Source organism: Anomaloglossus baeobatrachus, unplaced genomic scaffold (assembly GCF_048569485.1).
Source record: "Anomaloglossus baeobatrachus isolate aAnoBae1 unplaced genomic scaffold, aAnoBae1.hap1 Scaffold_756, whole genome shotgun sequence".
Classification (NCBI taxonomy): domain Eukaryota; kingdom Metazoa; phylum Chordata; class Amphibia; order Anura; family Aromobatidae; genus Anomaloglossus; species Anomaloglossus baeobatrachus.
The window spans coordinates 37,840-56,443 of NW_027445136.1; the positions used below are offsets into that span (position 1 = coordinate 37,840).

At 48.2% G+C, this 18,604-nt stretch overlaps 8 non-coding genes and 1 pseudogene across 8 annotated transcripts; all 9 read right to left on the reverse strand.

The window, feature by feature from the left end:
* Nucleotides 1-2,593: 2,593 nt before the first annotated feature.
* Nucleotides 2,594-2,766, reverse strand: LOC142287707 (U2 spliceosomal RNA; annotated as a pseudogene).
* A 6,485-nt stretch (nt 2,767-9,251) lies between these two features.
* On the reverse strand, nt 9,252-9,442 carry LOC142287727 (U2 spliceosomal RNA). Its single transcript, XR_012748638.1, has one exon. It is a non-coding gene; the product is annotated as a U2 spliceosomal RNA (small nuclear RNA).
* A 1,117-nt stretch (nt 9,443-10,559) lies between these two features.
* On the reverse strand, nt 10,560-10,750 carry LOC142287728 (U2 spliceosomal RNA). The gene has a single exon (XR_012748639.1). It is a non-coding gene; the product is annotated as a U2 spliceosomal RNA (small nuclear RNA).
* A 1,117-nt stretch (nt 10,751-11,867) lies between these two features.
* LOC142287729 (U2 spliceosomal RNA) lies at nt 11,868-12,058 on the reverse strand. Its single transcript, XR_012748640.1, has one exon. It is a non-coding gene; the product is annotated as a U2 spliceosomal RNA (small nuclear RNA).
* A 1,117-nt stretch (nt 12,059-13,175) lies between these two features.
* On the reverse strand, nt 13,176-13,366 carry LOC142287731 (U2 spliceosomal RNA). Its single transcript, XR_012748642.1, has one exon. It is a non-coding gene; the product is annotated as a U2 spliceosomal RNA (small nuclear RNA).
* A 1,117-nt stretch (nt 13,367-14,483) lies between these two features.
* On the reverse strand, nt 14,484-14,674 carry LOC142287732 (U2 spliceosomal RNA). Its single transcript, XR_012748643.1, has one exon. It is a non-coding gene; the product is annotated as a U2 spliceosomal RNA (small nuclear RNA).
* Nucleotides 14,675-15,791: 1,117 nt separating this feature from the next.
* Nucleotides 15,792-15,982, reverse strand: LOC142287733 (U2 spliceosomal RNA). Its single transcript, XR_012748644.1, has one exon. It is a non-coding gene; the product is annotated as a U2 spliceosomal RNA (small nuclear RNA).
* A 1,117-nt stretch (nt 15,983-17,099) lies between these two features.
* LOC142287734 (U2 spliceosomal RNA) lies at nt 17,100-17,290 on the reverse strand. Its single transcript, XR_012748645.1, has one exon. It is a non-coding gene; the product is annotated as a U2 spliceosomal RNA (small nuclear RNA).
* Nucleotides 17,291-18,407: 1,117 nt separating this feature from the next.
* LOC142287735 (U2 spliceosomal RNA) lies at nt 18,408-18,598 on the reverse strand. The gene has a single exon (XR_012748646.1). It is a non-coding gene; the product is annotated as a U2 spliceosomal RNA (small nuclear RNA).
* Nucleotides 18,599-18,604: the final 6 nt, after the last annotated feature.

Here is an 18,604-nt window from a genome sequence, read left to right on the forward strand (position 1 = left end):
CTGAAGCCAGACTAAACCGCCATATGACCTAACAAGCCACCCCAAATGGATCCATATAACCGAACCATGCCGAACCAATTACCCAATTCCTTCCCCCGATACCCTTGCCAAAAACGCAAATGCCCGCAGCCACGTTGCAAATGTACGAGGGGTGAGCCTCCACCGGCGCTCCCCTCCCTCTACTTATCCTTCCTGGAATCACTTGGCTTAACCTAATCCAGGTGAAACTGTTCCAGGGGGAGCAGCGAAACTATTGCTACACGTTCCCCCATTCAAATCTTATCCCTCACATCCTCCAGCAAGTGAGCCCCCCCCCAGCGGGCCTTTGAAGCACCCATAACTCTCACACTTGACCACTGTCAGCCCAATGCACCACCTCATCCCCCTCTTCGCTCCTCACCACTCACTCTGTCACAGCCCTTGCCGCCTCTGCCCGAAAATGCTCCCCTGCCGCCTCATGCGCCCTCACTCTGCCTGCCGCACCTGCGCCTACTAACCACCGATCCCGTCCATGCCGCCGGCGGTGCATGCGCACTCTCCACAACCGTATACACCACTGCAGTAAACCCCATACCTTGTCAAAACACAAACCCACTCGGCGCTGCCGTGTCCGCAGCCGCCCCCCCCACCAACTGCGCCCCAACCCTGCCGAATCCACGGCCGTCTCACCCGACCGCGACCTGGCGTATCCTGGAATAAAAGTCACGCCATCCAGACGTCTGATTCTTCCGTCGCTGCTTCCTCCTCCTCCTCGCTGGAGCCGACCGCCTCTGGCTCATGTAATGCAGACGCCGCCGAAGCGCTGCCACCACCACGGCCGTCCTCCTGGTACGCCGCGTGGGCACCATCCTCCAAGCTCCATCTTCTGTCCCGTGGCGACAACCCCGGGAACCGTCCCGACCCACGGGCTGCCACCGCGGGCCTCATCTTCTGGCCCGACCCCCCCCTGCTGCCTGCAAGGACAGGGGGTACCTGTGGCCCGACCCGCTGCCAGCAGACTCCCATCCAGAGCCGCCAGCCTCCTGCCCACCTGGGCCCAGAAGGCATCCGTCCGCCGGGTCCTCGCCCCCCTGGGGGAGACCGCCGCTGCCGGGAGCTGCACGCCTGCTCTGGGTGACCAGGCGGGGACCGCAGGGTCCCCGCCGTCACCCCCACGTACCGACGCCTCCCGGGCATCCGTCGCACCAGGCTCGCCTGCCCTGGTGCCGGACCCCTTGCTGGCTGCAGCCCCCCGGCCACCCCCCCTCCACCCACGGGGGAAGGGGGGTAACGCTGGCCTCCGTCCTCGCCGGGCGCTCTCCTGGCCAGGAGCCGCCGCATCCAGCCCTCCTGGGCCCCATGAAAGCCTCTGTCCGCTGGGCCCTCCCCCTCCTGGGGGAGACCGCCGCGGCCGGGAGCTGCAACCTGATCTGGGTGACCAAGCAGAAACCGCAGGGCCCCTGCCGTCACCCCCACTCACCGACGCCTCCTGGGCACCCGTCGCCCCAGGCCCGCCTGCCCTGGTGCCGGACCCACCACTGGCTGCAGCTCCGCGGCCCCCCCCACCGTCCGCGAGGGGTAAAGCTGGCCTCTGTCACCGCCGGGCGCTCTCCCCGTCCGGGAGCCGCCGCATCCAGCAATCCAGGCCGCGGCTCGGACCGGAAATAGGCCGCAGACAAGCCACGCCCCCCTCCCGGCTGCCGCAGCCCGGACGGAGATTCCTCCCGCGGCCGGAGCAGCAGCTGAGTACTGCCCTGCCCACGTCCTACCGCGGAGGGTCCCCGAAGGGGCTCTCACATCTCCTCCTCGCTCCCCCCGCACACGGCAAGTACCTGAGATATGAGGGAGGGGGGACGCCGCCCGCAGCTGACAGGGGAGCGAGGGGAAAGTGCCAACAGGTTAACCCCCAGCAGCCAAGGCGTGGGACCGCGCTGCCAGGGGCCCGTGCACTGCCATGATGAATCCGCTGGTCCCGGGTAGCAGCCATCCTGTCGCACGTCCGGATCGTTCCATATCCGGAAGTCTGGTGATGTGAAGGGCTGGGGAACCTCCATTATGACGTCCTTGTGCAGATCTTTGTGTCCTTCTAAATACTCCCACTCCTCCATGGAGAAATAGAAGGTGACGTCCTGACACCTTATAGGAACCTCTCCAGTCAGATCGTTCCATATCCGGAAGTCAAGAGAGAGGGGGTAAGTCAAAGTCCTTTACTTACACCCCTCAACTGTCCCACCTCTTCCTCCAGGGAACTCCTCCTACCCACCAATCCCTTTTATTCTGCCTTATAAACAAACCATTCCTGTTTCCATTAACCCCATCACTCCTTCCCTTCCCTCTAGTCATGTCGCCCCTCCACCCTATGGGTTCCATGGCTTTCTGACTCCACTTTGTCCAAAAGGGATCTATTCCATTCAATTACACATGATCTAGATTAGACTGACAACAAGATACTGCACGGGACATAGCAGAGTTGGTGAAGTTGAGTGGTGATGAGTTTGCTATTTGGATGAATAAAGCAAGTAAAAAGTGTGTTAGATAAAAATTCATTTCAATTCGCTAATCGGGCTAATATGAATCAGGTGAATCGAGTTCTGCTTTTGGAAACTGGGTTAAGAAGGGGTGCACCGTTCCTGGAGGTACTGCAATACCAGGTCAATGCGTGGAGTGGACAGAGCAAGCTCTTTTTCCATCTCCCTGTTCTAAAAATCCATTTAATATATGGTCCCCAGATAGGGGACGTATCAGATATTAAACTGATAAGAACAGATCACGTTTCAAACAAGCTTTATTAAACTCACGCATTACAAACAAAAAGTCACACTTTAGATACAAAACACAGTTACTTGTGCACATGAAACGCATCATAAAACCCAAATCAGGTATTTACAGGTACAGTAAAATATCACATAAAATCACATAAACATACATAAAACCAGCATTTTACTTAAAACATGAGATAAAATACATTAAAAGCAATACAGTAAAAGACATAGAATCACAAATAAAATATGATTATAAATACATAAAAGTGTTCCATATCTGGAGACACCATGCCTTTTTTGCTTCCAATGTTCCCTGTTTTTTGCAGTCTCTCAAATAGTACGTGTACATGGTACATAATGCAAGACCTATACAGTCTTTCACAGGGATGCAATCATGCTTGAACAGTAAAATATTTCTGGTTTTCCATAGGGCCTCTTTAAAACTGTTAATTATGAGCCATGCGATTTTTGCCTGGTACATGGTAGGACAATCAATTATACCGTATAACACCACATCACAATTTAGGGTGCGTAACCCACACACCCATTTCAGGAGCGTGCCCACTGCCTGCCATACCTCTTGTGCGTAAGTACAATACCAGAACAGGTGGAACACCGTCTCCTCCTGGGCACACCTGTCTCTTGGGCATCTGGCACTGGCCACAAGTCCCCTACGATGTTGGAAGGCCCTGGTGGGGAGACATTGGTGGACTATTTGCCAGGCCAGATCCTTTTGCGTATTACTAAGAGCAGGGCATGAGACGTTGTTCCAAATTAATCGGCACCTAGACGGGGAAAAATTAGCCACATCCTCCATAATCTCATGACCCTTACAGGCGGCTGTCAACTTTCGCTGATTTGACAAGACTCCCTTGTCCACATTTATCAAATCATATTCAGATATAATAGTCTCTAAAATCTTATATTGTTTCGGAGGGGATAAAAGGACAGGACGATTAGGTAAAATATCAATATGCAGTTTTTTAAAAACATACCCCGTGCTGTACCTTAAAAAACAAGTAAAAGCCCCAGCATTATTCAAACTTTTGTAACAAAACACAAAAAACTTTATTAATAAAAACAACTTTAGGTCAGGGAGTCCCTTGCCACCATTCCTTTTACTCTTACATACAGTTATTCTCTTTAATTTTTCCATTTTGGAGTTCCACAGAAAATAAAAGATGGGTTTCATTAGTCTTTTAAAGTATAGGGAATTTGGAGGAAACACCATCGCTGCGTACAAAATGATTGGGAGCAGGATCATTTTTATGATTAGAATCTTCCCCTCCATAGTAAGTTTTCTTAGCTGCCATAATGATATTTTTTGACTCAATCTTGTGAGAACCAGGTCCCAGTTCTTACACCCATCATTTTGCTCATCAAAGTGGATCCCCAAAATTTTTTTCCCATCATTTTGGACCGGTATCTTTGGTGGCTCGGGCTCCCATTGACCTACAATAAAACAATCACATTTTTCTTTATTTAATTTAAAACCGGATCCAGCACTAAAAATCTCCGTATCCAGCACTGCTCTGTTTATGGCAGCGGAGCTGGTACAATATACAGACACATCATCCATGTATGCTAACGCTTTTACCTGGGCTCCCCCACCTCCAGGAACAGGGATCCCCCTAACCACCTTGTCCTCACGTAAACGGCACAAGAGTGGTTCTATAGCACAAACAAACAGTAAGGGGGACATGGGGCAACCCTGTTTTACCCCGGATCGGAGGGCGACCTCTTTTGTTAAAAAACCATTTATTAAAATCTGCGCATACGTGTCATTGTATAAAAGCTTAATTTTATCAATAAAACCAACAGGAAACCCCATCTTTTTTAAAACACTAAAAAGATAAAAGTGTGATACCCTGTCAAAAGCTTTTTTAAAATCAAGGGATAAAATGGCTATAGGCTGCTTGCGATCCTTCTGGTACCAGATCAGGTCCCGTATAAGATTAAGATGCTCCCAGATGGACCGTCCGGGGATACCGCAGACCTGATCTGGATGAATCACACTTTTAATAACACTTTTAATACGGCTGGTTAAAATTTTAGCCAATATCTTATAATCAGTATTTAAAAGAGAGATAGGCCTCCAGTTTTCTAAGTTTGCCTTATCACCTTTTTTAAAGATCAGGGTAATCACACATTTCTTCCAAGAATAGGGTATAAAATTGTCTTTAAAAACCTCATTAAAAACTCCCATAAGATCATCTTTAATAACATCCCAGAAAACATGATAAAACTCTATGGGGAGACCGTCTGACCCTGGAGCTTTACCTTTTTGAAAATCTTTTAGGGCTCCCTCCACCTCCGCCATGTTTATTTCCTCAGACAGGAGGTCCTGGTCCTCCGTGGATAAAAAGAGGGATAAAAAATTCAAATTATCATTAAAACAAGACTGATCAATGTGTTTGAGGTTAAAAAGGTTGCTAAAAAAGTTAAAAGCCTCCTCTAGCATTCCCTTTGATGATGTCTGACCTCCCAACTCCCGTATAAAATTCTTCCTCTCCCCCACTTTTTTAAAAAAATATCTAGAGCATGTCTCATCTTCTTCCAAATGTTTTACCCGAGAATTAAATATTATCTCTTTTCCTTTTTGGTCAAGAAAGTTCTGGATCTCAATTTTTAACTCGGTAATGTCCTCCTCCGCCCCAGGGACTCCCCACCCTTTTAACTTATGGAGAGTCTCTAATCTAACATTGAGATCCCTGAAACACCTTCTCTTTTCCCGGGCCCGCCTCCTACCCACAGTGACAAAGAAATTCCGTATGCGACACTTAACTCCATCCCACCAATTAGACATGGATTGCTCTGGACATTTCTTACTCCTCCATATTTTATATTTAGCAATAAATGCAGCCCGGGTTTCCTCATCCTGTAATAACAATGTATTTAGTTTCCAGGAGCGTTTGCCCACTTTCTCCTCATCTGCATATTCTAAATCTGCATATATGAGGGCGTGGTCTGAAAAAATATTTGTCATGAGTCCGGCTGATTTAGGGGTAAAAGAATCTGAGGAGGGAAGAATAAAATCAATACGGGAAGAGACAGTACCATTACTCCATGTGTACCCTGGGTCAGACGGGTGAATTTTTTTCCAGGCATCCTGCAATTTAAAATCAGATAAAATATGCTTGACTTGACATGAGGTTTTGTCTGGTTTTCTGGTATTGTCACCACCTCCTCTCCCCTCTCCCAACATCACACAGTTAAAATCCCCTCCCACCACCACAGGGGATGGACCTGTTAAAAACAACTGCATGTCATTAAAAAGGGAGGAGCGTTCATTTTTTTCAGGTGGAGCATAAATATTAATAAAACGACAAGTAAAACCATTAAAAACTGCATGTGTTAACAAAGCACGGCCTGGAGAAATTTCTGTGACAGATAAAATCTTAACATCTTTGTTTTTAAATAAAATCCCCACTCCAGCAGCCTTATTCATGTTAGACCCCGACCAGACAGAGGGCCCTAAGGTCCAGTCTTTTTTAATGTCAGAGTATGTAAGGTCATGGCCAATGGCGCATTCCTGTAAGAAAAAAATGTCAAAGTTCAAGGTCATTAGCCATGCAAACAGGGCCACTCTTCTGATCGGGCTTTTTAAGCTCCTCACATTCAGTGAGGCTATTTTGATGTCCGCCATTAAATGTTTATGTTAAGACCAGAACTTTCAGAGTCCGAGAGATGGGAACAATCAAATATAGATGGAACAGTGTTCATACTACCGGTATCATCGGAGTCAGAGTCCACACATTCTGGGTCCACATTTGACCCTATTGGGCTGTTGTCTGGAATGGACACATGAGGACCCATCCGCCTCTTTTTCATTTCCTGGTCCCTCTCATTTCGGCCTCTTTTTGCGCAGGTGCTCAGGTCCATCTGGTCCCCCTGCCCAAGGGGTACTATGTCCAAAGTGTCCTGGTCATCCGGAGGTGGTCCCTGCACATCAGGGTGGACATCTGGCTGGACATCTTGGATAACATCACAGGGAGCATCTGGCTTGTCCTCATGGTGGTCAACAGAGTGGTCATCAGGGGGGACATCCGTCTGGGCACCTGGTTGGTCTGCAATAACGCTGTCATCCCTCTCCGACACGGTCCCGGACTGGGCCTCCATCGTGGATTCAGGAACTACCGAGCAGCCTGGCTGACTCGGCCTTCCCCCAGAACCGCTCCGGGGGGATCCCAACTCCCCGCCAGGTGTAACCTGGCAACCTGCAGGAGTGGGTGATGACTCAGCATTACAGGGGGGAGCTGAGTCAGTAGCGCTTACCACAACCGGGTCGGGTCTCCTTCGTCCAATAAGCACATCTGCAAAGCTGGCGACTAGGGACCCCGTCTTGGCCATACCCGCATGGGAAGGCACTCCTGCGGAACTTGCCGCAGGTGTCTGGGGACCCCCGGACCGCCTAGGCCGTAACGGACAGCTGTTAAATAGATGGGTACACAGACCGCATCCGCTGCAGATCTTATCACTTGTGCAATCTTTAGAGGTATGACCCCATTGACCACAGTTATGGCACTCACTGACTTTTTCGTTCTTGCACTCATGCTGCAAGTGACCAAGACCGCCACACTTCCGACATCTGCGAGGTTGCCCATTGTAGAATAGGTATCCAATGTTTTTTCCCAGCACTACCGTGGAGGGGGGGTGTACATGGCCCTCTGAACTCTCTGGGTCTGGGTTAAACCGCACCAAAAACCGGCGTTTGCCATTCCAAATCTCGTTAATGGTGTGCACATTCCCCACAAAGCGAACAGAGGTGCAGAAACGCCTAAGGTACAACTCAATGTCGTGCTCACTGACATACGGGTTGTACATGTACACCACCACAGGGGTCTCGCCTTCACTATACAGGTAAGTGAAAACCACCCCCTCCAATAGCTGGTTATGGATCGCACCCTTCACTCGCCCTTGGAAAGTGCTACAGGCAGTCTTGGTCCTCAACGTCAGGATGTACGTGCACTGCCCCCTCTCCTGCAGACAGTACACATCCTCTTTCCTTACGCCCAAGAGGTCTCGCAACAGACGGTTGTAGAACGCCTCTCCATTTCCACAACCAAAGTGGTCTTTCGGAACCTCGATTTTCACCGAGTTTTGAAGCTGGCCGGAGCCAGAAGTAAATTGCTGAATGCACGGCATTGTACCAGCAATAACTTGACAAAAAGCCTACCGTTTCTCACGGGCTCGGCCTTTCGCCGGGGGATCACCGCTCGTTGCCCGAGGACTAATCCGGCTCCCTAATAGCAGCAGGGGGGTGAAGTCCCACCGTGAGGTGAGACGATCCCCCCAGGCCAAGGAGCCGGGTACCTCGAGCACCTTCCAGCCAAAACCAAGCACAAAACAGTGAAGCTCTGCACCTGATCTCAGCCAAAAGGCCGAGAAGCGATAACCAGAATTGGTTTGGGCCTCGAGTGGCACCCTGGCCTATGCCGGACACATCTTAGGGAGAGAGAGCGAGAGGGAGACAAACCCACGCCTACACAAGACATTTTGTCACCCAAGCCAACCCTTGAAAAGGCTGCTTTGCAGAGCAAAAACAAGAAGAATGGTGCGTTTTGCAGCCGCCGCCCACTGCAATGAATCTGAATAACTCCTCCTTTAGGGCGCAAGCAACTCCCCTCCCCCTTGCAGTCTTTCCAATTCACGATACAAAAAGACGGACAGGACAGGTTGCCTGACTTTCCGTCACTGCCACCCTTTGCCATCCTTACCCGTAGAAAGCCCTTTCATCATCCCCAAACCCTAATCTTTTCCCTTTCCTTCCCAGCCCCCAAACCCTGCCCTCTGTACCTTTCTCACCACCCGCTTCCCTTCTCCTGTCATCCCCCTACCACCCGGGAAAAAAAGAGATTGCCCCCTCCTTCCACTAGCCCACCCTCCCACCCAAAGAACAACTTCTTCTGCGCAGCTTGTTTTCTAGGCAGCAGCGCTATTGTGATGTCATCGGGGGGCATTGTGACAAGCCGCCAGTGTTCCGTCTCTTCATGTTGTGCACTGTTCAAACCGAAAATACATCAACAGGCAGGCTACAGAAAAGCTTACTAACAAAGGTTAGAGAGGGGCTTTCTCAGAGGGCTTTTTACAGTTTGTCTATTCCCAATTAGCCGGTTTAGTATACTTAATGAAAGTACTAATTCTTTCATAGGCCGCCCATTCTTAGTATTTGACGTTCAGGTAACAACAGGTAACTTTATTTGGAGTGGAAGCAGAGAGATAACACCAGATGCCAATTGTAGATCCTCTCACACCTGTGGTCACTGCAGCATCTGACTCCACTTTGTCCAAAAGGGATCTATTCCATTCAATTACACATGATCTAGATTAGACTGACAACAAGATACTGCACGGGACATAGCAGAGTTGGTGAAGTTGAGTGGTGATGAGTTTGCTATTTGGATGAATAAAGCAAGTAAAAAGTGTGTTAGATAAAAATTCATTTCAATTCGCTAATCGGGCTAATATGAATCAGGTGAATCGAGTTCTGCTTTTGGAAACTGGGTTAAGAAGGGGTGCACCGTTCCTGGAGGTACTGCAATACCAGGTCAATGCGTGGAGTGGACAGAGCAAGCTCTTTTTCCATCTCCCTGTTCTAAAAATCCATTTAATATATGGTCCCCAGATAGGGGACGTATCAGATATTAAACTGATAAGAACAGATACTACACTTGATCTTAGCCAAAAGGCCGAGAAGCGATAACCAGAATTGGTTTGGGCCTCGAGTGGCACCCTGGCCTATGCCGGACACATCTTAGGGAGAGAGAGCGAGAGGGAGACAAACCCACGCCTACACAAGACATTTTGTCACCCAAGCCAACCCTTGAAAAGGCTGCTTTGCAGAGCAAAAACAAGAAGAATGGTGCGTTTTGCAGCCGCCGCCCACTGCAATGAATCTGAATAACTCCTCCTTTAGGGCGCAAGCAACTCCCCTCCCCCTTGCAGTCTTTCCAATTCACGATACAAAAAGACGGACAGGACAGGTTGCCTGACTTTCCGTCACTGCCACCCTTTGCCATCCTTACCCGTAGAAAGCCCTTTCATCATCCCCAAACCCTAATCTTTTCCCTTTCCTTCCCAGCCCCCAAACCCTGCCCTCTGTACCTTTCTCACCACCCGCTTCCCTTCTCCTGTCATCCCCCTACCACCCGGGAAAAAAAGAGATTGCCCCCTCCTTCCACTAGCCCACCCTCCCACCCAAAGAACAACTTCTTCTGCGCAGCTTGTTTTCTAGGCAGCAGCGCTATTGTGATGTCATCGGGGGGCATTGTGACAAGCCGCCAGTGTTCCGTCTCTTCATGTTGTGCACTGTTCAAACCGAAAATACATCAACAGGCAGGCTACAGAAAAGCTTACTAACAAAGGTTAGAGAGGGGCTTTCTCAGAGGGCTTTTTACAGTTTGTCTATTCCCAATTAGCCGGTTTAGTATACTTAATGAAAGTACTAATTCTTTCATAGGCCGCCCATTCTTAGTATTTGACGTTCAGGTAACAACAGGTAACTTTATTTGGAGTGGAAGCAGAGAGATAACACCAGATGCCAATTGTAGATCCTCTCACACCTGTGGTCACTGCAGCATCTGACTCCACTTTGTCCAAAAGGGATCTATTCCATTCAATTACACATGATCTAGATTAGACTGACAACAAGATACTGCACGGGACATAGCAGAGTTGGTGAAGTTGAGTGGTGATGAGTTTGCTATTTGGATGAATAAAGCAAGTAAAAAGTGTGTTAGATAAAAATTCATTTCAATTCGCTAATCGGGCTAATATGAATCAGGTGAATCGAGTTCTGCTTTTGGAAACTGGGTTAAGAAGGGGTGCACCGTTCCTGGAGGTACTGCAATACCAGGTCAATGCGTGGAGTGGACAGAGCAAGCTCTTTTTCCATCTCCCTGTTCTAAAAATCCATTTAATATATGGTCCCCAGATAGGGGACGTATCAGATATTAAACTGATAAGAACAGATACTACACTTGATCTTAGCCAAAAGGCCGAGAAGCGATAACCAGAATTGGTTTGGGCCTCGAGTGGCACCCTGGCCTATGCCGGACACATCTTAGGGAGAGAGAGCGAGAGGGAGACAAACCCACGCCTACACAAGACATTTTGTCACCCAAGCCAACCCTTGAAAAGGCTGCTTTGCAGAGCAAAAACAAGAAGAATGGTGCGTTTTGCAGCCGCCGCCCACTGCAATGAATCTGAATAACTCCTCCTTTAGGGCGCAAGCAACTCCCCTCCCCCTTGCAGTCTTTCCAATTCACGATACAAAAAGACGGACAGGACAGGTTGCCTGACTTTCCGTCACTGCCACCCTTTGCCATCCTTACCCGTAGAAAGCCCTTTCATCATCCCCAAACCCTAATCTTTTCCCTTTCCTTCCCAGCCCCCAAACCCTGCCCTCTGTACCTTTCTCACCACCCGCTTCCCTTCTCCTGTCATCCCCCTACCACCCGGGAAAAAAAGAGATTGCCCCCTCCTTCCACTAGCCCACCCTCCCACCCAAAGAACAACTTCTTCTGCGCAGCTTGTTTTCTAGGCAGCAGCGCTATTGTGATGTCATCGGGGGGCATTGTGACAAGCCGCCAGTGTTCCGTCTCTTCATGTTGTGCACTGTTCAAACCGAAAATACATCAACAGGCAGGCTACAGAAAAGCTTACTAACAAAGGTTAGAGAGGGGCTTTCTCAGAGGGCTTTTTACAGTTTGTCTATTCCCAATTAGCCGGTTTAGTATACTTAATGAAAGTACTAATTCTTTCATAGGCCGCCCATTCTTAGTATTTGACGTTCAGGTAACAACAGGTAACTTTATTTGGAGTGGAAGCAGAGAGATAACACCAGATGCCAATTGTAGATCCTCTCACACCTGTGGTCACTGCAGCATCTGACTCCACTTTGTCCAAAAGGGATCTATTCCATTCAATTACACATGATCTAGATTAGACTGACAACAAGATACTGCACGGGACATAGCAGAGTTGGTGAAGTTGAGTGGTGATGAGTTTGCTATTTGGATGAATAAAGCAAGTAAAAAGTGTGTTAGATAAAAATTCATTTCAATTCGCTAATCGGGCTAATATGAATCAGGTGAATCGAGTTCTGCTTTTGGAAACTGGGTTAAGAAGGGGTGCACCGTTCCTGGAGGTACTGCAATACCAGGTCAATGCGTGGAGTGGACAGAGCAAGCTCTTTTTCCATCTCCCTGTTCTAAAAATCCATTTAATATATGGTCCCCAGATAGGGGACGTATCAGATATTAAACTGATAAGAACAGATACTACACTTGATCTTAGCCAAAAGGCCGAGAAGCGATAACCAGAATTGGTTTGGGCCTCGAGTGGCACCCTGGCCTATGCCGGACACATCTTAGGGAGAGAGAGCGAGAGGGAGACAAACCCACGCCTACACAAGACATTTTGTCACCCAAGCCAACCCTTGAAAAGGCTGCTTTGCAGAGCAAAAACAAGAAGAATGGTGCGTTTTGCAGCCGCCGCCCACTGCAATGAATCTGAATAACTCCTCCTTTAGGGCGCAAGCAACTCCCCTCCCCCTTGCAGTCTTTCCAATTCACGATACAAAAAGACGGACAGGACAGGTTGCCTGACTTTCCGTCACTGCCACCCTTTGCCATCCTTACCCGTAGAAAGCCCTTTCATCATCCCCAAACCCTAATCTTTTCCCTTTCCTTCCCAGCCCCCAAACCCTGCCCTCTGTACCTTTCTCACCACCCGCTTCCCTTCTCCTGTCATCCCCCTACCACCCGGGAAAAAAAGAGATTGCCCCCTCCTTCCACTAGCCCACCCTCCCACCCAAAGAACAACTTCTTCTGCGCAGCTTGTTTTCTAGGCAGCAGCGCTATTGTGATGTCATCGGGGGGCATTGTGACAAGCCGCCAGTGTTCCGTCTCTTCATGTTGTGCACTGTTCAAACCGAAAATACATCAACAGGCAGGCTACAGAAAAGCTTACTAACAAAGGTTAGAGAGGGGCTTTCTCAGAGGGCTTTTTACAGTTTGTCTATTCCCAATTAGCCGGTTTAGTATACTTAATGAAAGTACTAATTCTTTCATAGGCCGCCCATTCTTAGTATTTGACGTTCAGGTAACAACAGGTAACTTTATTTGGAGTGGAAGCAGAGAGATAACACCAGATGCCAATTGTAGATCCTCTCACACCTGTGGTCACTGCAGCATCTGACTCCACTTTGTCCAAAAGGGATCTATTCCATTCAATTACACATGATCTAGATTAGACTGACAACAAGATACTGCACGGGACATAGCAGAGTTGGTGAAGTTGAGTGGTGATGAGTTTGCTATTTGGATGAATAAAGCAAGTAAAAAGTGTGTTAGATAAAAATTCATTTCAATTCGCTAATCGGGCTAATATGAATCAGGTGAATCGAGTTCTGCTTTTGGAAACTGGGTTAAGAAGGGGTGCACCGTTCCTGGAGGTACTGCAATACCAGGTCAATGCGTGGAGTGGACAGAGCAAGCTCTTTTTCCATCTCCCTGTTCTAAAAATCCATTTAATATATGGTCCCCAGATAGGGGACGTATCAGATATTAAACTGATAAGAACAGATACTACACTTGATCTTAGCCAAAAGGCCGAGAAGCGATAACCAGAATTGGTTTGGGCCTCGAGTGGCACCCTGGCCTATGCCGGACACATCTTAGGGAGAGAGAGCGAGAGGGAGACAAACCCACGCCTACACAAGACATTTTGTCACCCAAGCCAACCCTTGAAAAGGCTGCTTTGCAGAGCAAAAACAAGAAGAATGGTGCGTTTTGCAGCCGCCGCCCACTGCAATGAATCTGAATAACTCCTCCTTTAGGGCGCAAGCAACTCCCCTCCCCCTTGCAGTCTTTCCAATTCACGATACAAAAAGACGGACAGGACAGGTTGCCTGACTTTCCGTCACTGCCACCCTTTGCCATCCTTACCCGTAGAAAGCCCTTTCATCATCCCCAAACCCTAATCTTTTCCCTTTCCTTCCCAGCCCCCAAACCCTGCCCTCTGTACCTTTCTCACCACCCGCTTCCCTTCTCCTGTCATCCCCCTACCACCCGGGAAAAAAAGAGATTGCCCCCTCCTTCCACTAGCCCACCCTCCCACCCAAAGAACAACTTCTTCTGCGCAGCTTGTTTTCTAGGCAGCAGCGCTATTGTGATGTCATCGGGGGGCATTGTGACAAGCCGCCAGTGTTCCGTCTCTTCATGTTGTGCACTGTTCAAACCGAAAATACATCAACAGGCAGGCTACAGAAAAGCTTACTAACAAAGGTTAGAGAGGGGCTTTCTCAGAGGGCTTTTTACAGTTTGTCTATTCCCAATTAGCCGGTTTAGTATACTTAATGAAAGTACTAATTCTTTCATAGGCCGCCCATTCTTAGTATTTGACGTTCAGGTAACAACAGGTAACTTTATTTGGAGTGGAAGCAGAGAGATAACACCAGATGCCAATTGTAGATCCTCTCACACCTGTGGTCACTGCAGCATCTGACTCCACTTTGTCCAAAAGGGATCTATTCCATTCAATTACACATGATCTAGATTAGACTGACAACAAGATACTGCACGGGACATAGCAGAGTTGGTGAAGTTGAGTGGTGATGAGTTTGCTATTTGGATGAATAAAGCAAGTAAAAAGTGTGTTAGATAAAAATTCATTTCAATTCGCTAATCGGGCTAATATGAATCAGGTGAATCGAGTTCTGCTTTTGGAAACTGGGTTAAGAAGGGGTGCACCGTTCCTGGAGGTACTGCAATACCAGGTCAATGCGTGGAGTGGACAGAGCAAGCTCTTTTTCCATCTCCCTGTTCTAAAAATCCATTTAATATATGGTCCCCAGATAGGGGACGTATCAGATATTAAACTGATAAGAACAGATACTACACTTGATCTTAGCCAAAAGGCCGAGAAGCGATAACCAGAATTGGTTTGGGCCTCGAGTGGCACCCTGGCCTATGCCGGACACATCTTAGGGAGAGAGAGCGAGAGGGAGACAAACCCACGCCTACACAAGACATTTTGTCACCCAAGCCAACCCTTGAAAAGGCTGCTTTGCAGAGCAAAAACAAGAAGAATGGTGCGTTTTGCAGCCGCCGCCCACTGCAATGAATCTGAATAACTCCTCCTTTAGGGCGCAAGCAACTCCCCTCCCCCTTGCAGTCTTTCCAATTCACGATACAAAAAGACGGACAGGACAGGTTGCCTGACTTTCCGTCACTGCCACCCTTTGCCATCCTTACCCGTAGAAAGCCCTTTCATCATCCCCAAACCCTAATCTTTTCCCTTTCCTTCCCAGCCCCCAAACCCTGCCCTCTGTACCTTTCTCACCACCCGCTTCCCTTCTCCTGTCATCCCCCTACCACCCGGGAAAAAAAGAGATTGCCCCCTCCTTCCACTAGCCCACCCTCCCACCCAAAGAACAACTTCTTCTGCGCAGCTTGTTTTCTAGGCAGCAGCGCTATTGTGATGTCATCGGGGGGCATTGTGACAAGCCGCCAGTGTTCCGTCTCTTCATGTTGTGCACTGTTCAAACCGAAAATACATCAACAGGCAGGCTACAGAAAAGCTTACTAACAAAGGTTAGAGAGGGGCTTTCTCAGAGGGCTTTTTACAGTTTGTCTATTCCCAATTAGCCGGTTTAGTATACTTAATGAAAGTACTAATTCTTTCATAGGCCGCCCATTCTTAGTATTTGACGTTCAGGTAACAACAGGTAACTTTATTTGGAGTGGAAGCAGAGAGATAACACCAGATGCCAATTGTAGATCCTCTCACACCTGTGGTCACTGCAGCATCTGACTCCACTTTGTCCAAAAGGGATCTATTCCATTCAATTACACATGATCTAGATTAGACTGACAACAAGATACTGCACGGGACATAGCAGAGTTGGTGAAGTTGAGTGGTGATGAGTTTGCTATTTGGATGAATAAAGCAAGTAAAAAGTGTGTTAGATAAAAATTCATTTCAATTCGCTAATCGGGCTAATATGAATCAGGTGAATCGAGTTCTGCTTTTGGAAACTGGGTTAAGAAGGGGTGCACCGTTCCTGGAGGTACTGCAATACCAGGTCAATGCGTGGAGTGGACAGAGCAAGCTCTTTTTCCATCTCCCTGTTCTAAAAATCCATTTAATATATGGTCCCCAGATAGGGGACGTATCAGATATTAAACTGATAAGAACAGATACTACACTTGATCTTAGCCAAAAGGCCGAGAAGCGATAACCAGAATTGGTTTGGGCCTCGAGTGGCACCCTGGCCTATGCCGGACACATCTTAGGGAGAGAGAGCGAGAGGGAGACAAACCCACGCCTACACAAGACATTTTGTCACCCAAGCCAACCCTTGAAAAGGCTGCTTTGCAGAGCAAAAACAAGAAGAATGGTGCGTTTTGCAGCCGCCGCCCACTGCAATGAATCTGAATAACTCCTCCTTTAGGGCGCAAGCAACTCCCCTCCCCCTTGCAGTCTTTCCAATTCACGATACAAAAAGACGGACAGGACAGGTTGCCTGACTTTCCGTCACTGCCACCCTTTGCCATCCTTACCCGTAGAAAGCCCTTTCATCATCCCCAAACCCTAATCTTTTCCCTTTCCTTCCCAGCCCCCAAACCCTGCCCTCTGTACCTTTCTCACCACCCGCTTCCCTTCTCCTGTCATCCCCCTACCACCCGGGAAAAAAAGAGATTGCCCCCTCCTTCCACTAGCCCACCCTCCCACCCAAAGAACAACTTCTTCTGCGCAGCTTGTTTTCTAGGCAGCAGCGCTATTGTGATGTCATCGGGGGGCATTGTGACAAGCCGCCAGTGTTCCGTCTCTTCATGTTGTGCACTGTTCAAACCGAAAATACATCAACAGGCAGGCTACAGAAAAGCTTACTAACAAAGGTTAGAGAGGGGCTTTCTCAGAGGGCTTTTTACAGTTTGTCTATTCCCAATTAGCCGGTTTAGTATACTTAATGAAAGTACTAATTCTTTCATAGGCCGCCCATTCTTAGTATTTGACGTTCAGGTAACAACAGGTAACTTTATTTGGAGTGGAAGCAGAGAGATAACACCAGATGCCAATTGTAGATCCTCTCACACCTGTGGTCACTGCAGCATCTGACTCCACTTTGTCCAAAAGGGATCTATTCCATTCAATTACACATGATCTAGATTAGACTGACAACAAGATACTGCACGGGACATAGCAGAGTTGGTGAAGTTGAGTGGTGATGAGTTTGCTATTTGGATGAATAAAGCAAGTAAAAAGTGTGTTAGATAAAAATTCATTTCAATTCGCTAATCGGGCTAATATGAATCAGGTGAATCGAGTTCTGCTTTTGGAAACTGGGTTAAGAAGGGGTGCACCGTTCCTGGAGGTACTGCAATACCAGGTCAATGCGTGGAGTGGACAGAGCAAGCTCTTTTTCCATCTCCCTGTTCTAAAAATCCATTTAATATATGGTCCCCAGATAGGGGACGTATCAGATATTAAACTGATAAGAACAGATACTACACTTGATCTTAGCCAAAAGGCCGAGAAGCGATAACCAGAATTGGTTTGGGCCTCGAGTGGCACCCTGGCCTATGCCGGACACATCTTAGGGAGAGAGAGCGAGAGGGAGACAAACCCACGCCTACACAAGACATTTTGTCACCCAAGCCAACCCTTGAAAAGGCTGCTTTGCAGAGCAAAAACAAGAAGAATGGTGCGTTTTGCAGCCGCCGCCCACTGCAATGAATCTGAATAACTCCTCCTTTAGGGCGCAAGCAACTCCCCTCCCCCTTGCAGTCTTTCCAATTCACGATACAAAAAGACGGACAGGACAGGTTGCCTGACTTTCCGTCACTGCCACCCTTTGCCATCCTTACCCGTAGAAAGCCCTTTCATCATCCCCAAACCCTAATCTTTTCCCTTTCCTTCCCAGCCCCCAAACCCTGCCCTCTGTACCTTTCTCACCACCCGCTTCCCTTCTCCTGTCATCCCCCTACCACCCGGGAAAAAAAGAGATTGCCCCCTCCTTCCACTAGCCCACCCTCCCACCCAAAGAACAACTTCTTCTGCGCAGCTTGTTTTCTAGGCAGCAGCGCTATTGTGATGTCATCGGGGGGCATTGTGACAAGCCGCCAGTGTTCCGTCTCTTCATGTTGTGCACTGTTCAAACCGAAAATACATCAACAGGCAGGCTACAGAAAAGCTTACTAACAAAGGTTAGAGAGGGGCTTTCTCAGAGGGCTTTTTACAGTTTGTCTATTCCCAATTAGCCGGTTTAGTATACTTAATGAAAGTACTAATTCTTTCATAGGCCGCCCATTCTTAGTATTTGACGTTCAGGTAACAACAGGTAACTTTATTTGGAGTGGAAGCAGAGAGATAACACCAGATGCCAATTGTAGATCCTCTCACACCTGTGGTCACTGCAGCATCTGACTCCACTTTGTCCAAAAGGGATCTATTCCATTCAATTACACATGATCTAGATTAGACTGACAACAAGATACTGCACGGGACATAGCAGAGTTGGTGAAGTTGAGTGGTGATGAGTTTGCTATTTGGATGAATAAAGCAAGTAAAAAGTGTGTTAGATAAAAATTCATTTCAATTCGCTAATCGGGCTAATATGAATCAGGTGAATCGAGTTCTGCTTTTGGAAACTGGGTTAAGAAGGGGTGCACCGTTCCTGGAGGTACTGCAATACCAGGTCAATGCGTGGAGTGGACAGAGCAAGCTCTTTTTCCATCTCCCTGTTCTAAAAATCCATTTAATATATGGTCCCCAGATAGGGGACGTATCAGATATTAAACTGATAAGAACAGATACTACACTTGATCTTAGCCAAAAGGCCGAGAAGCGATAACCAG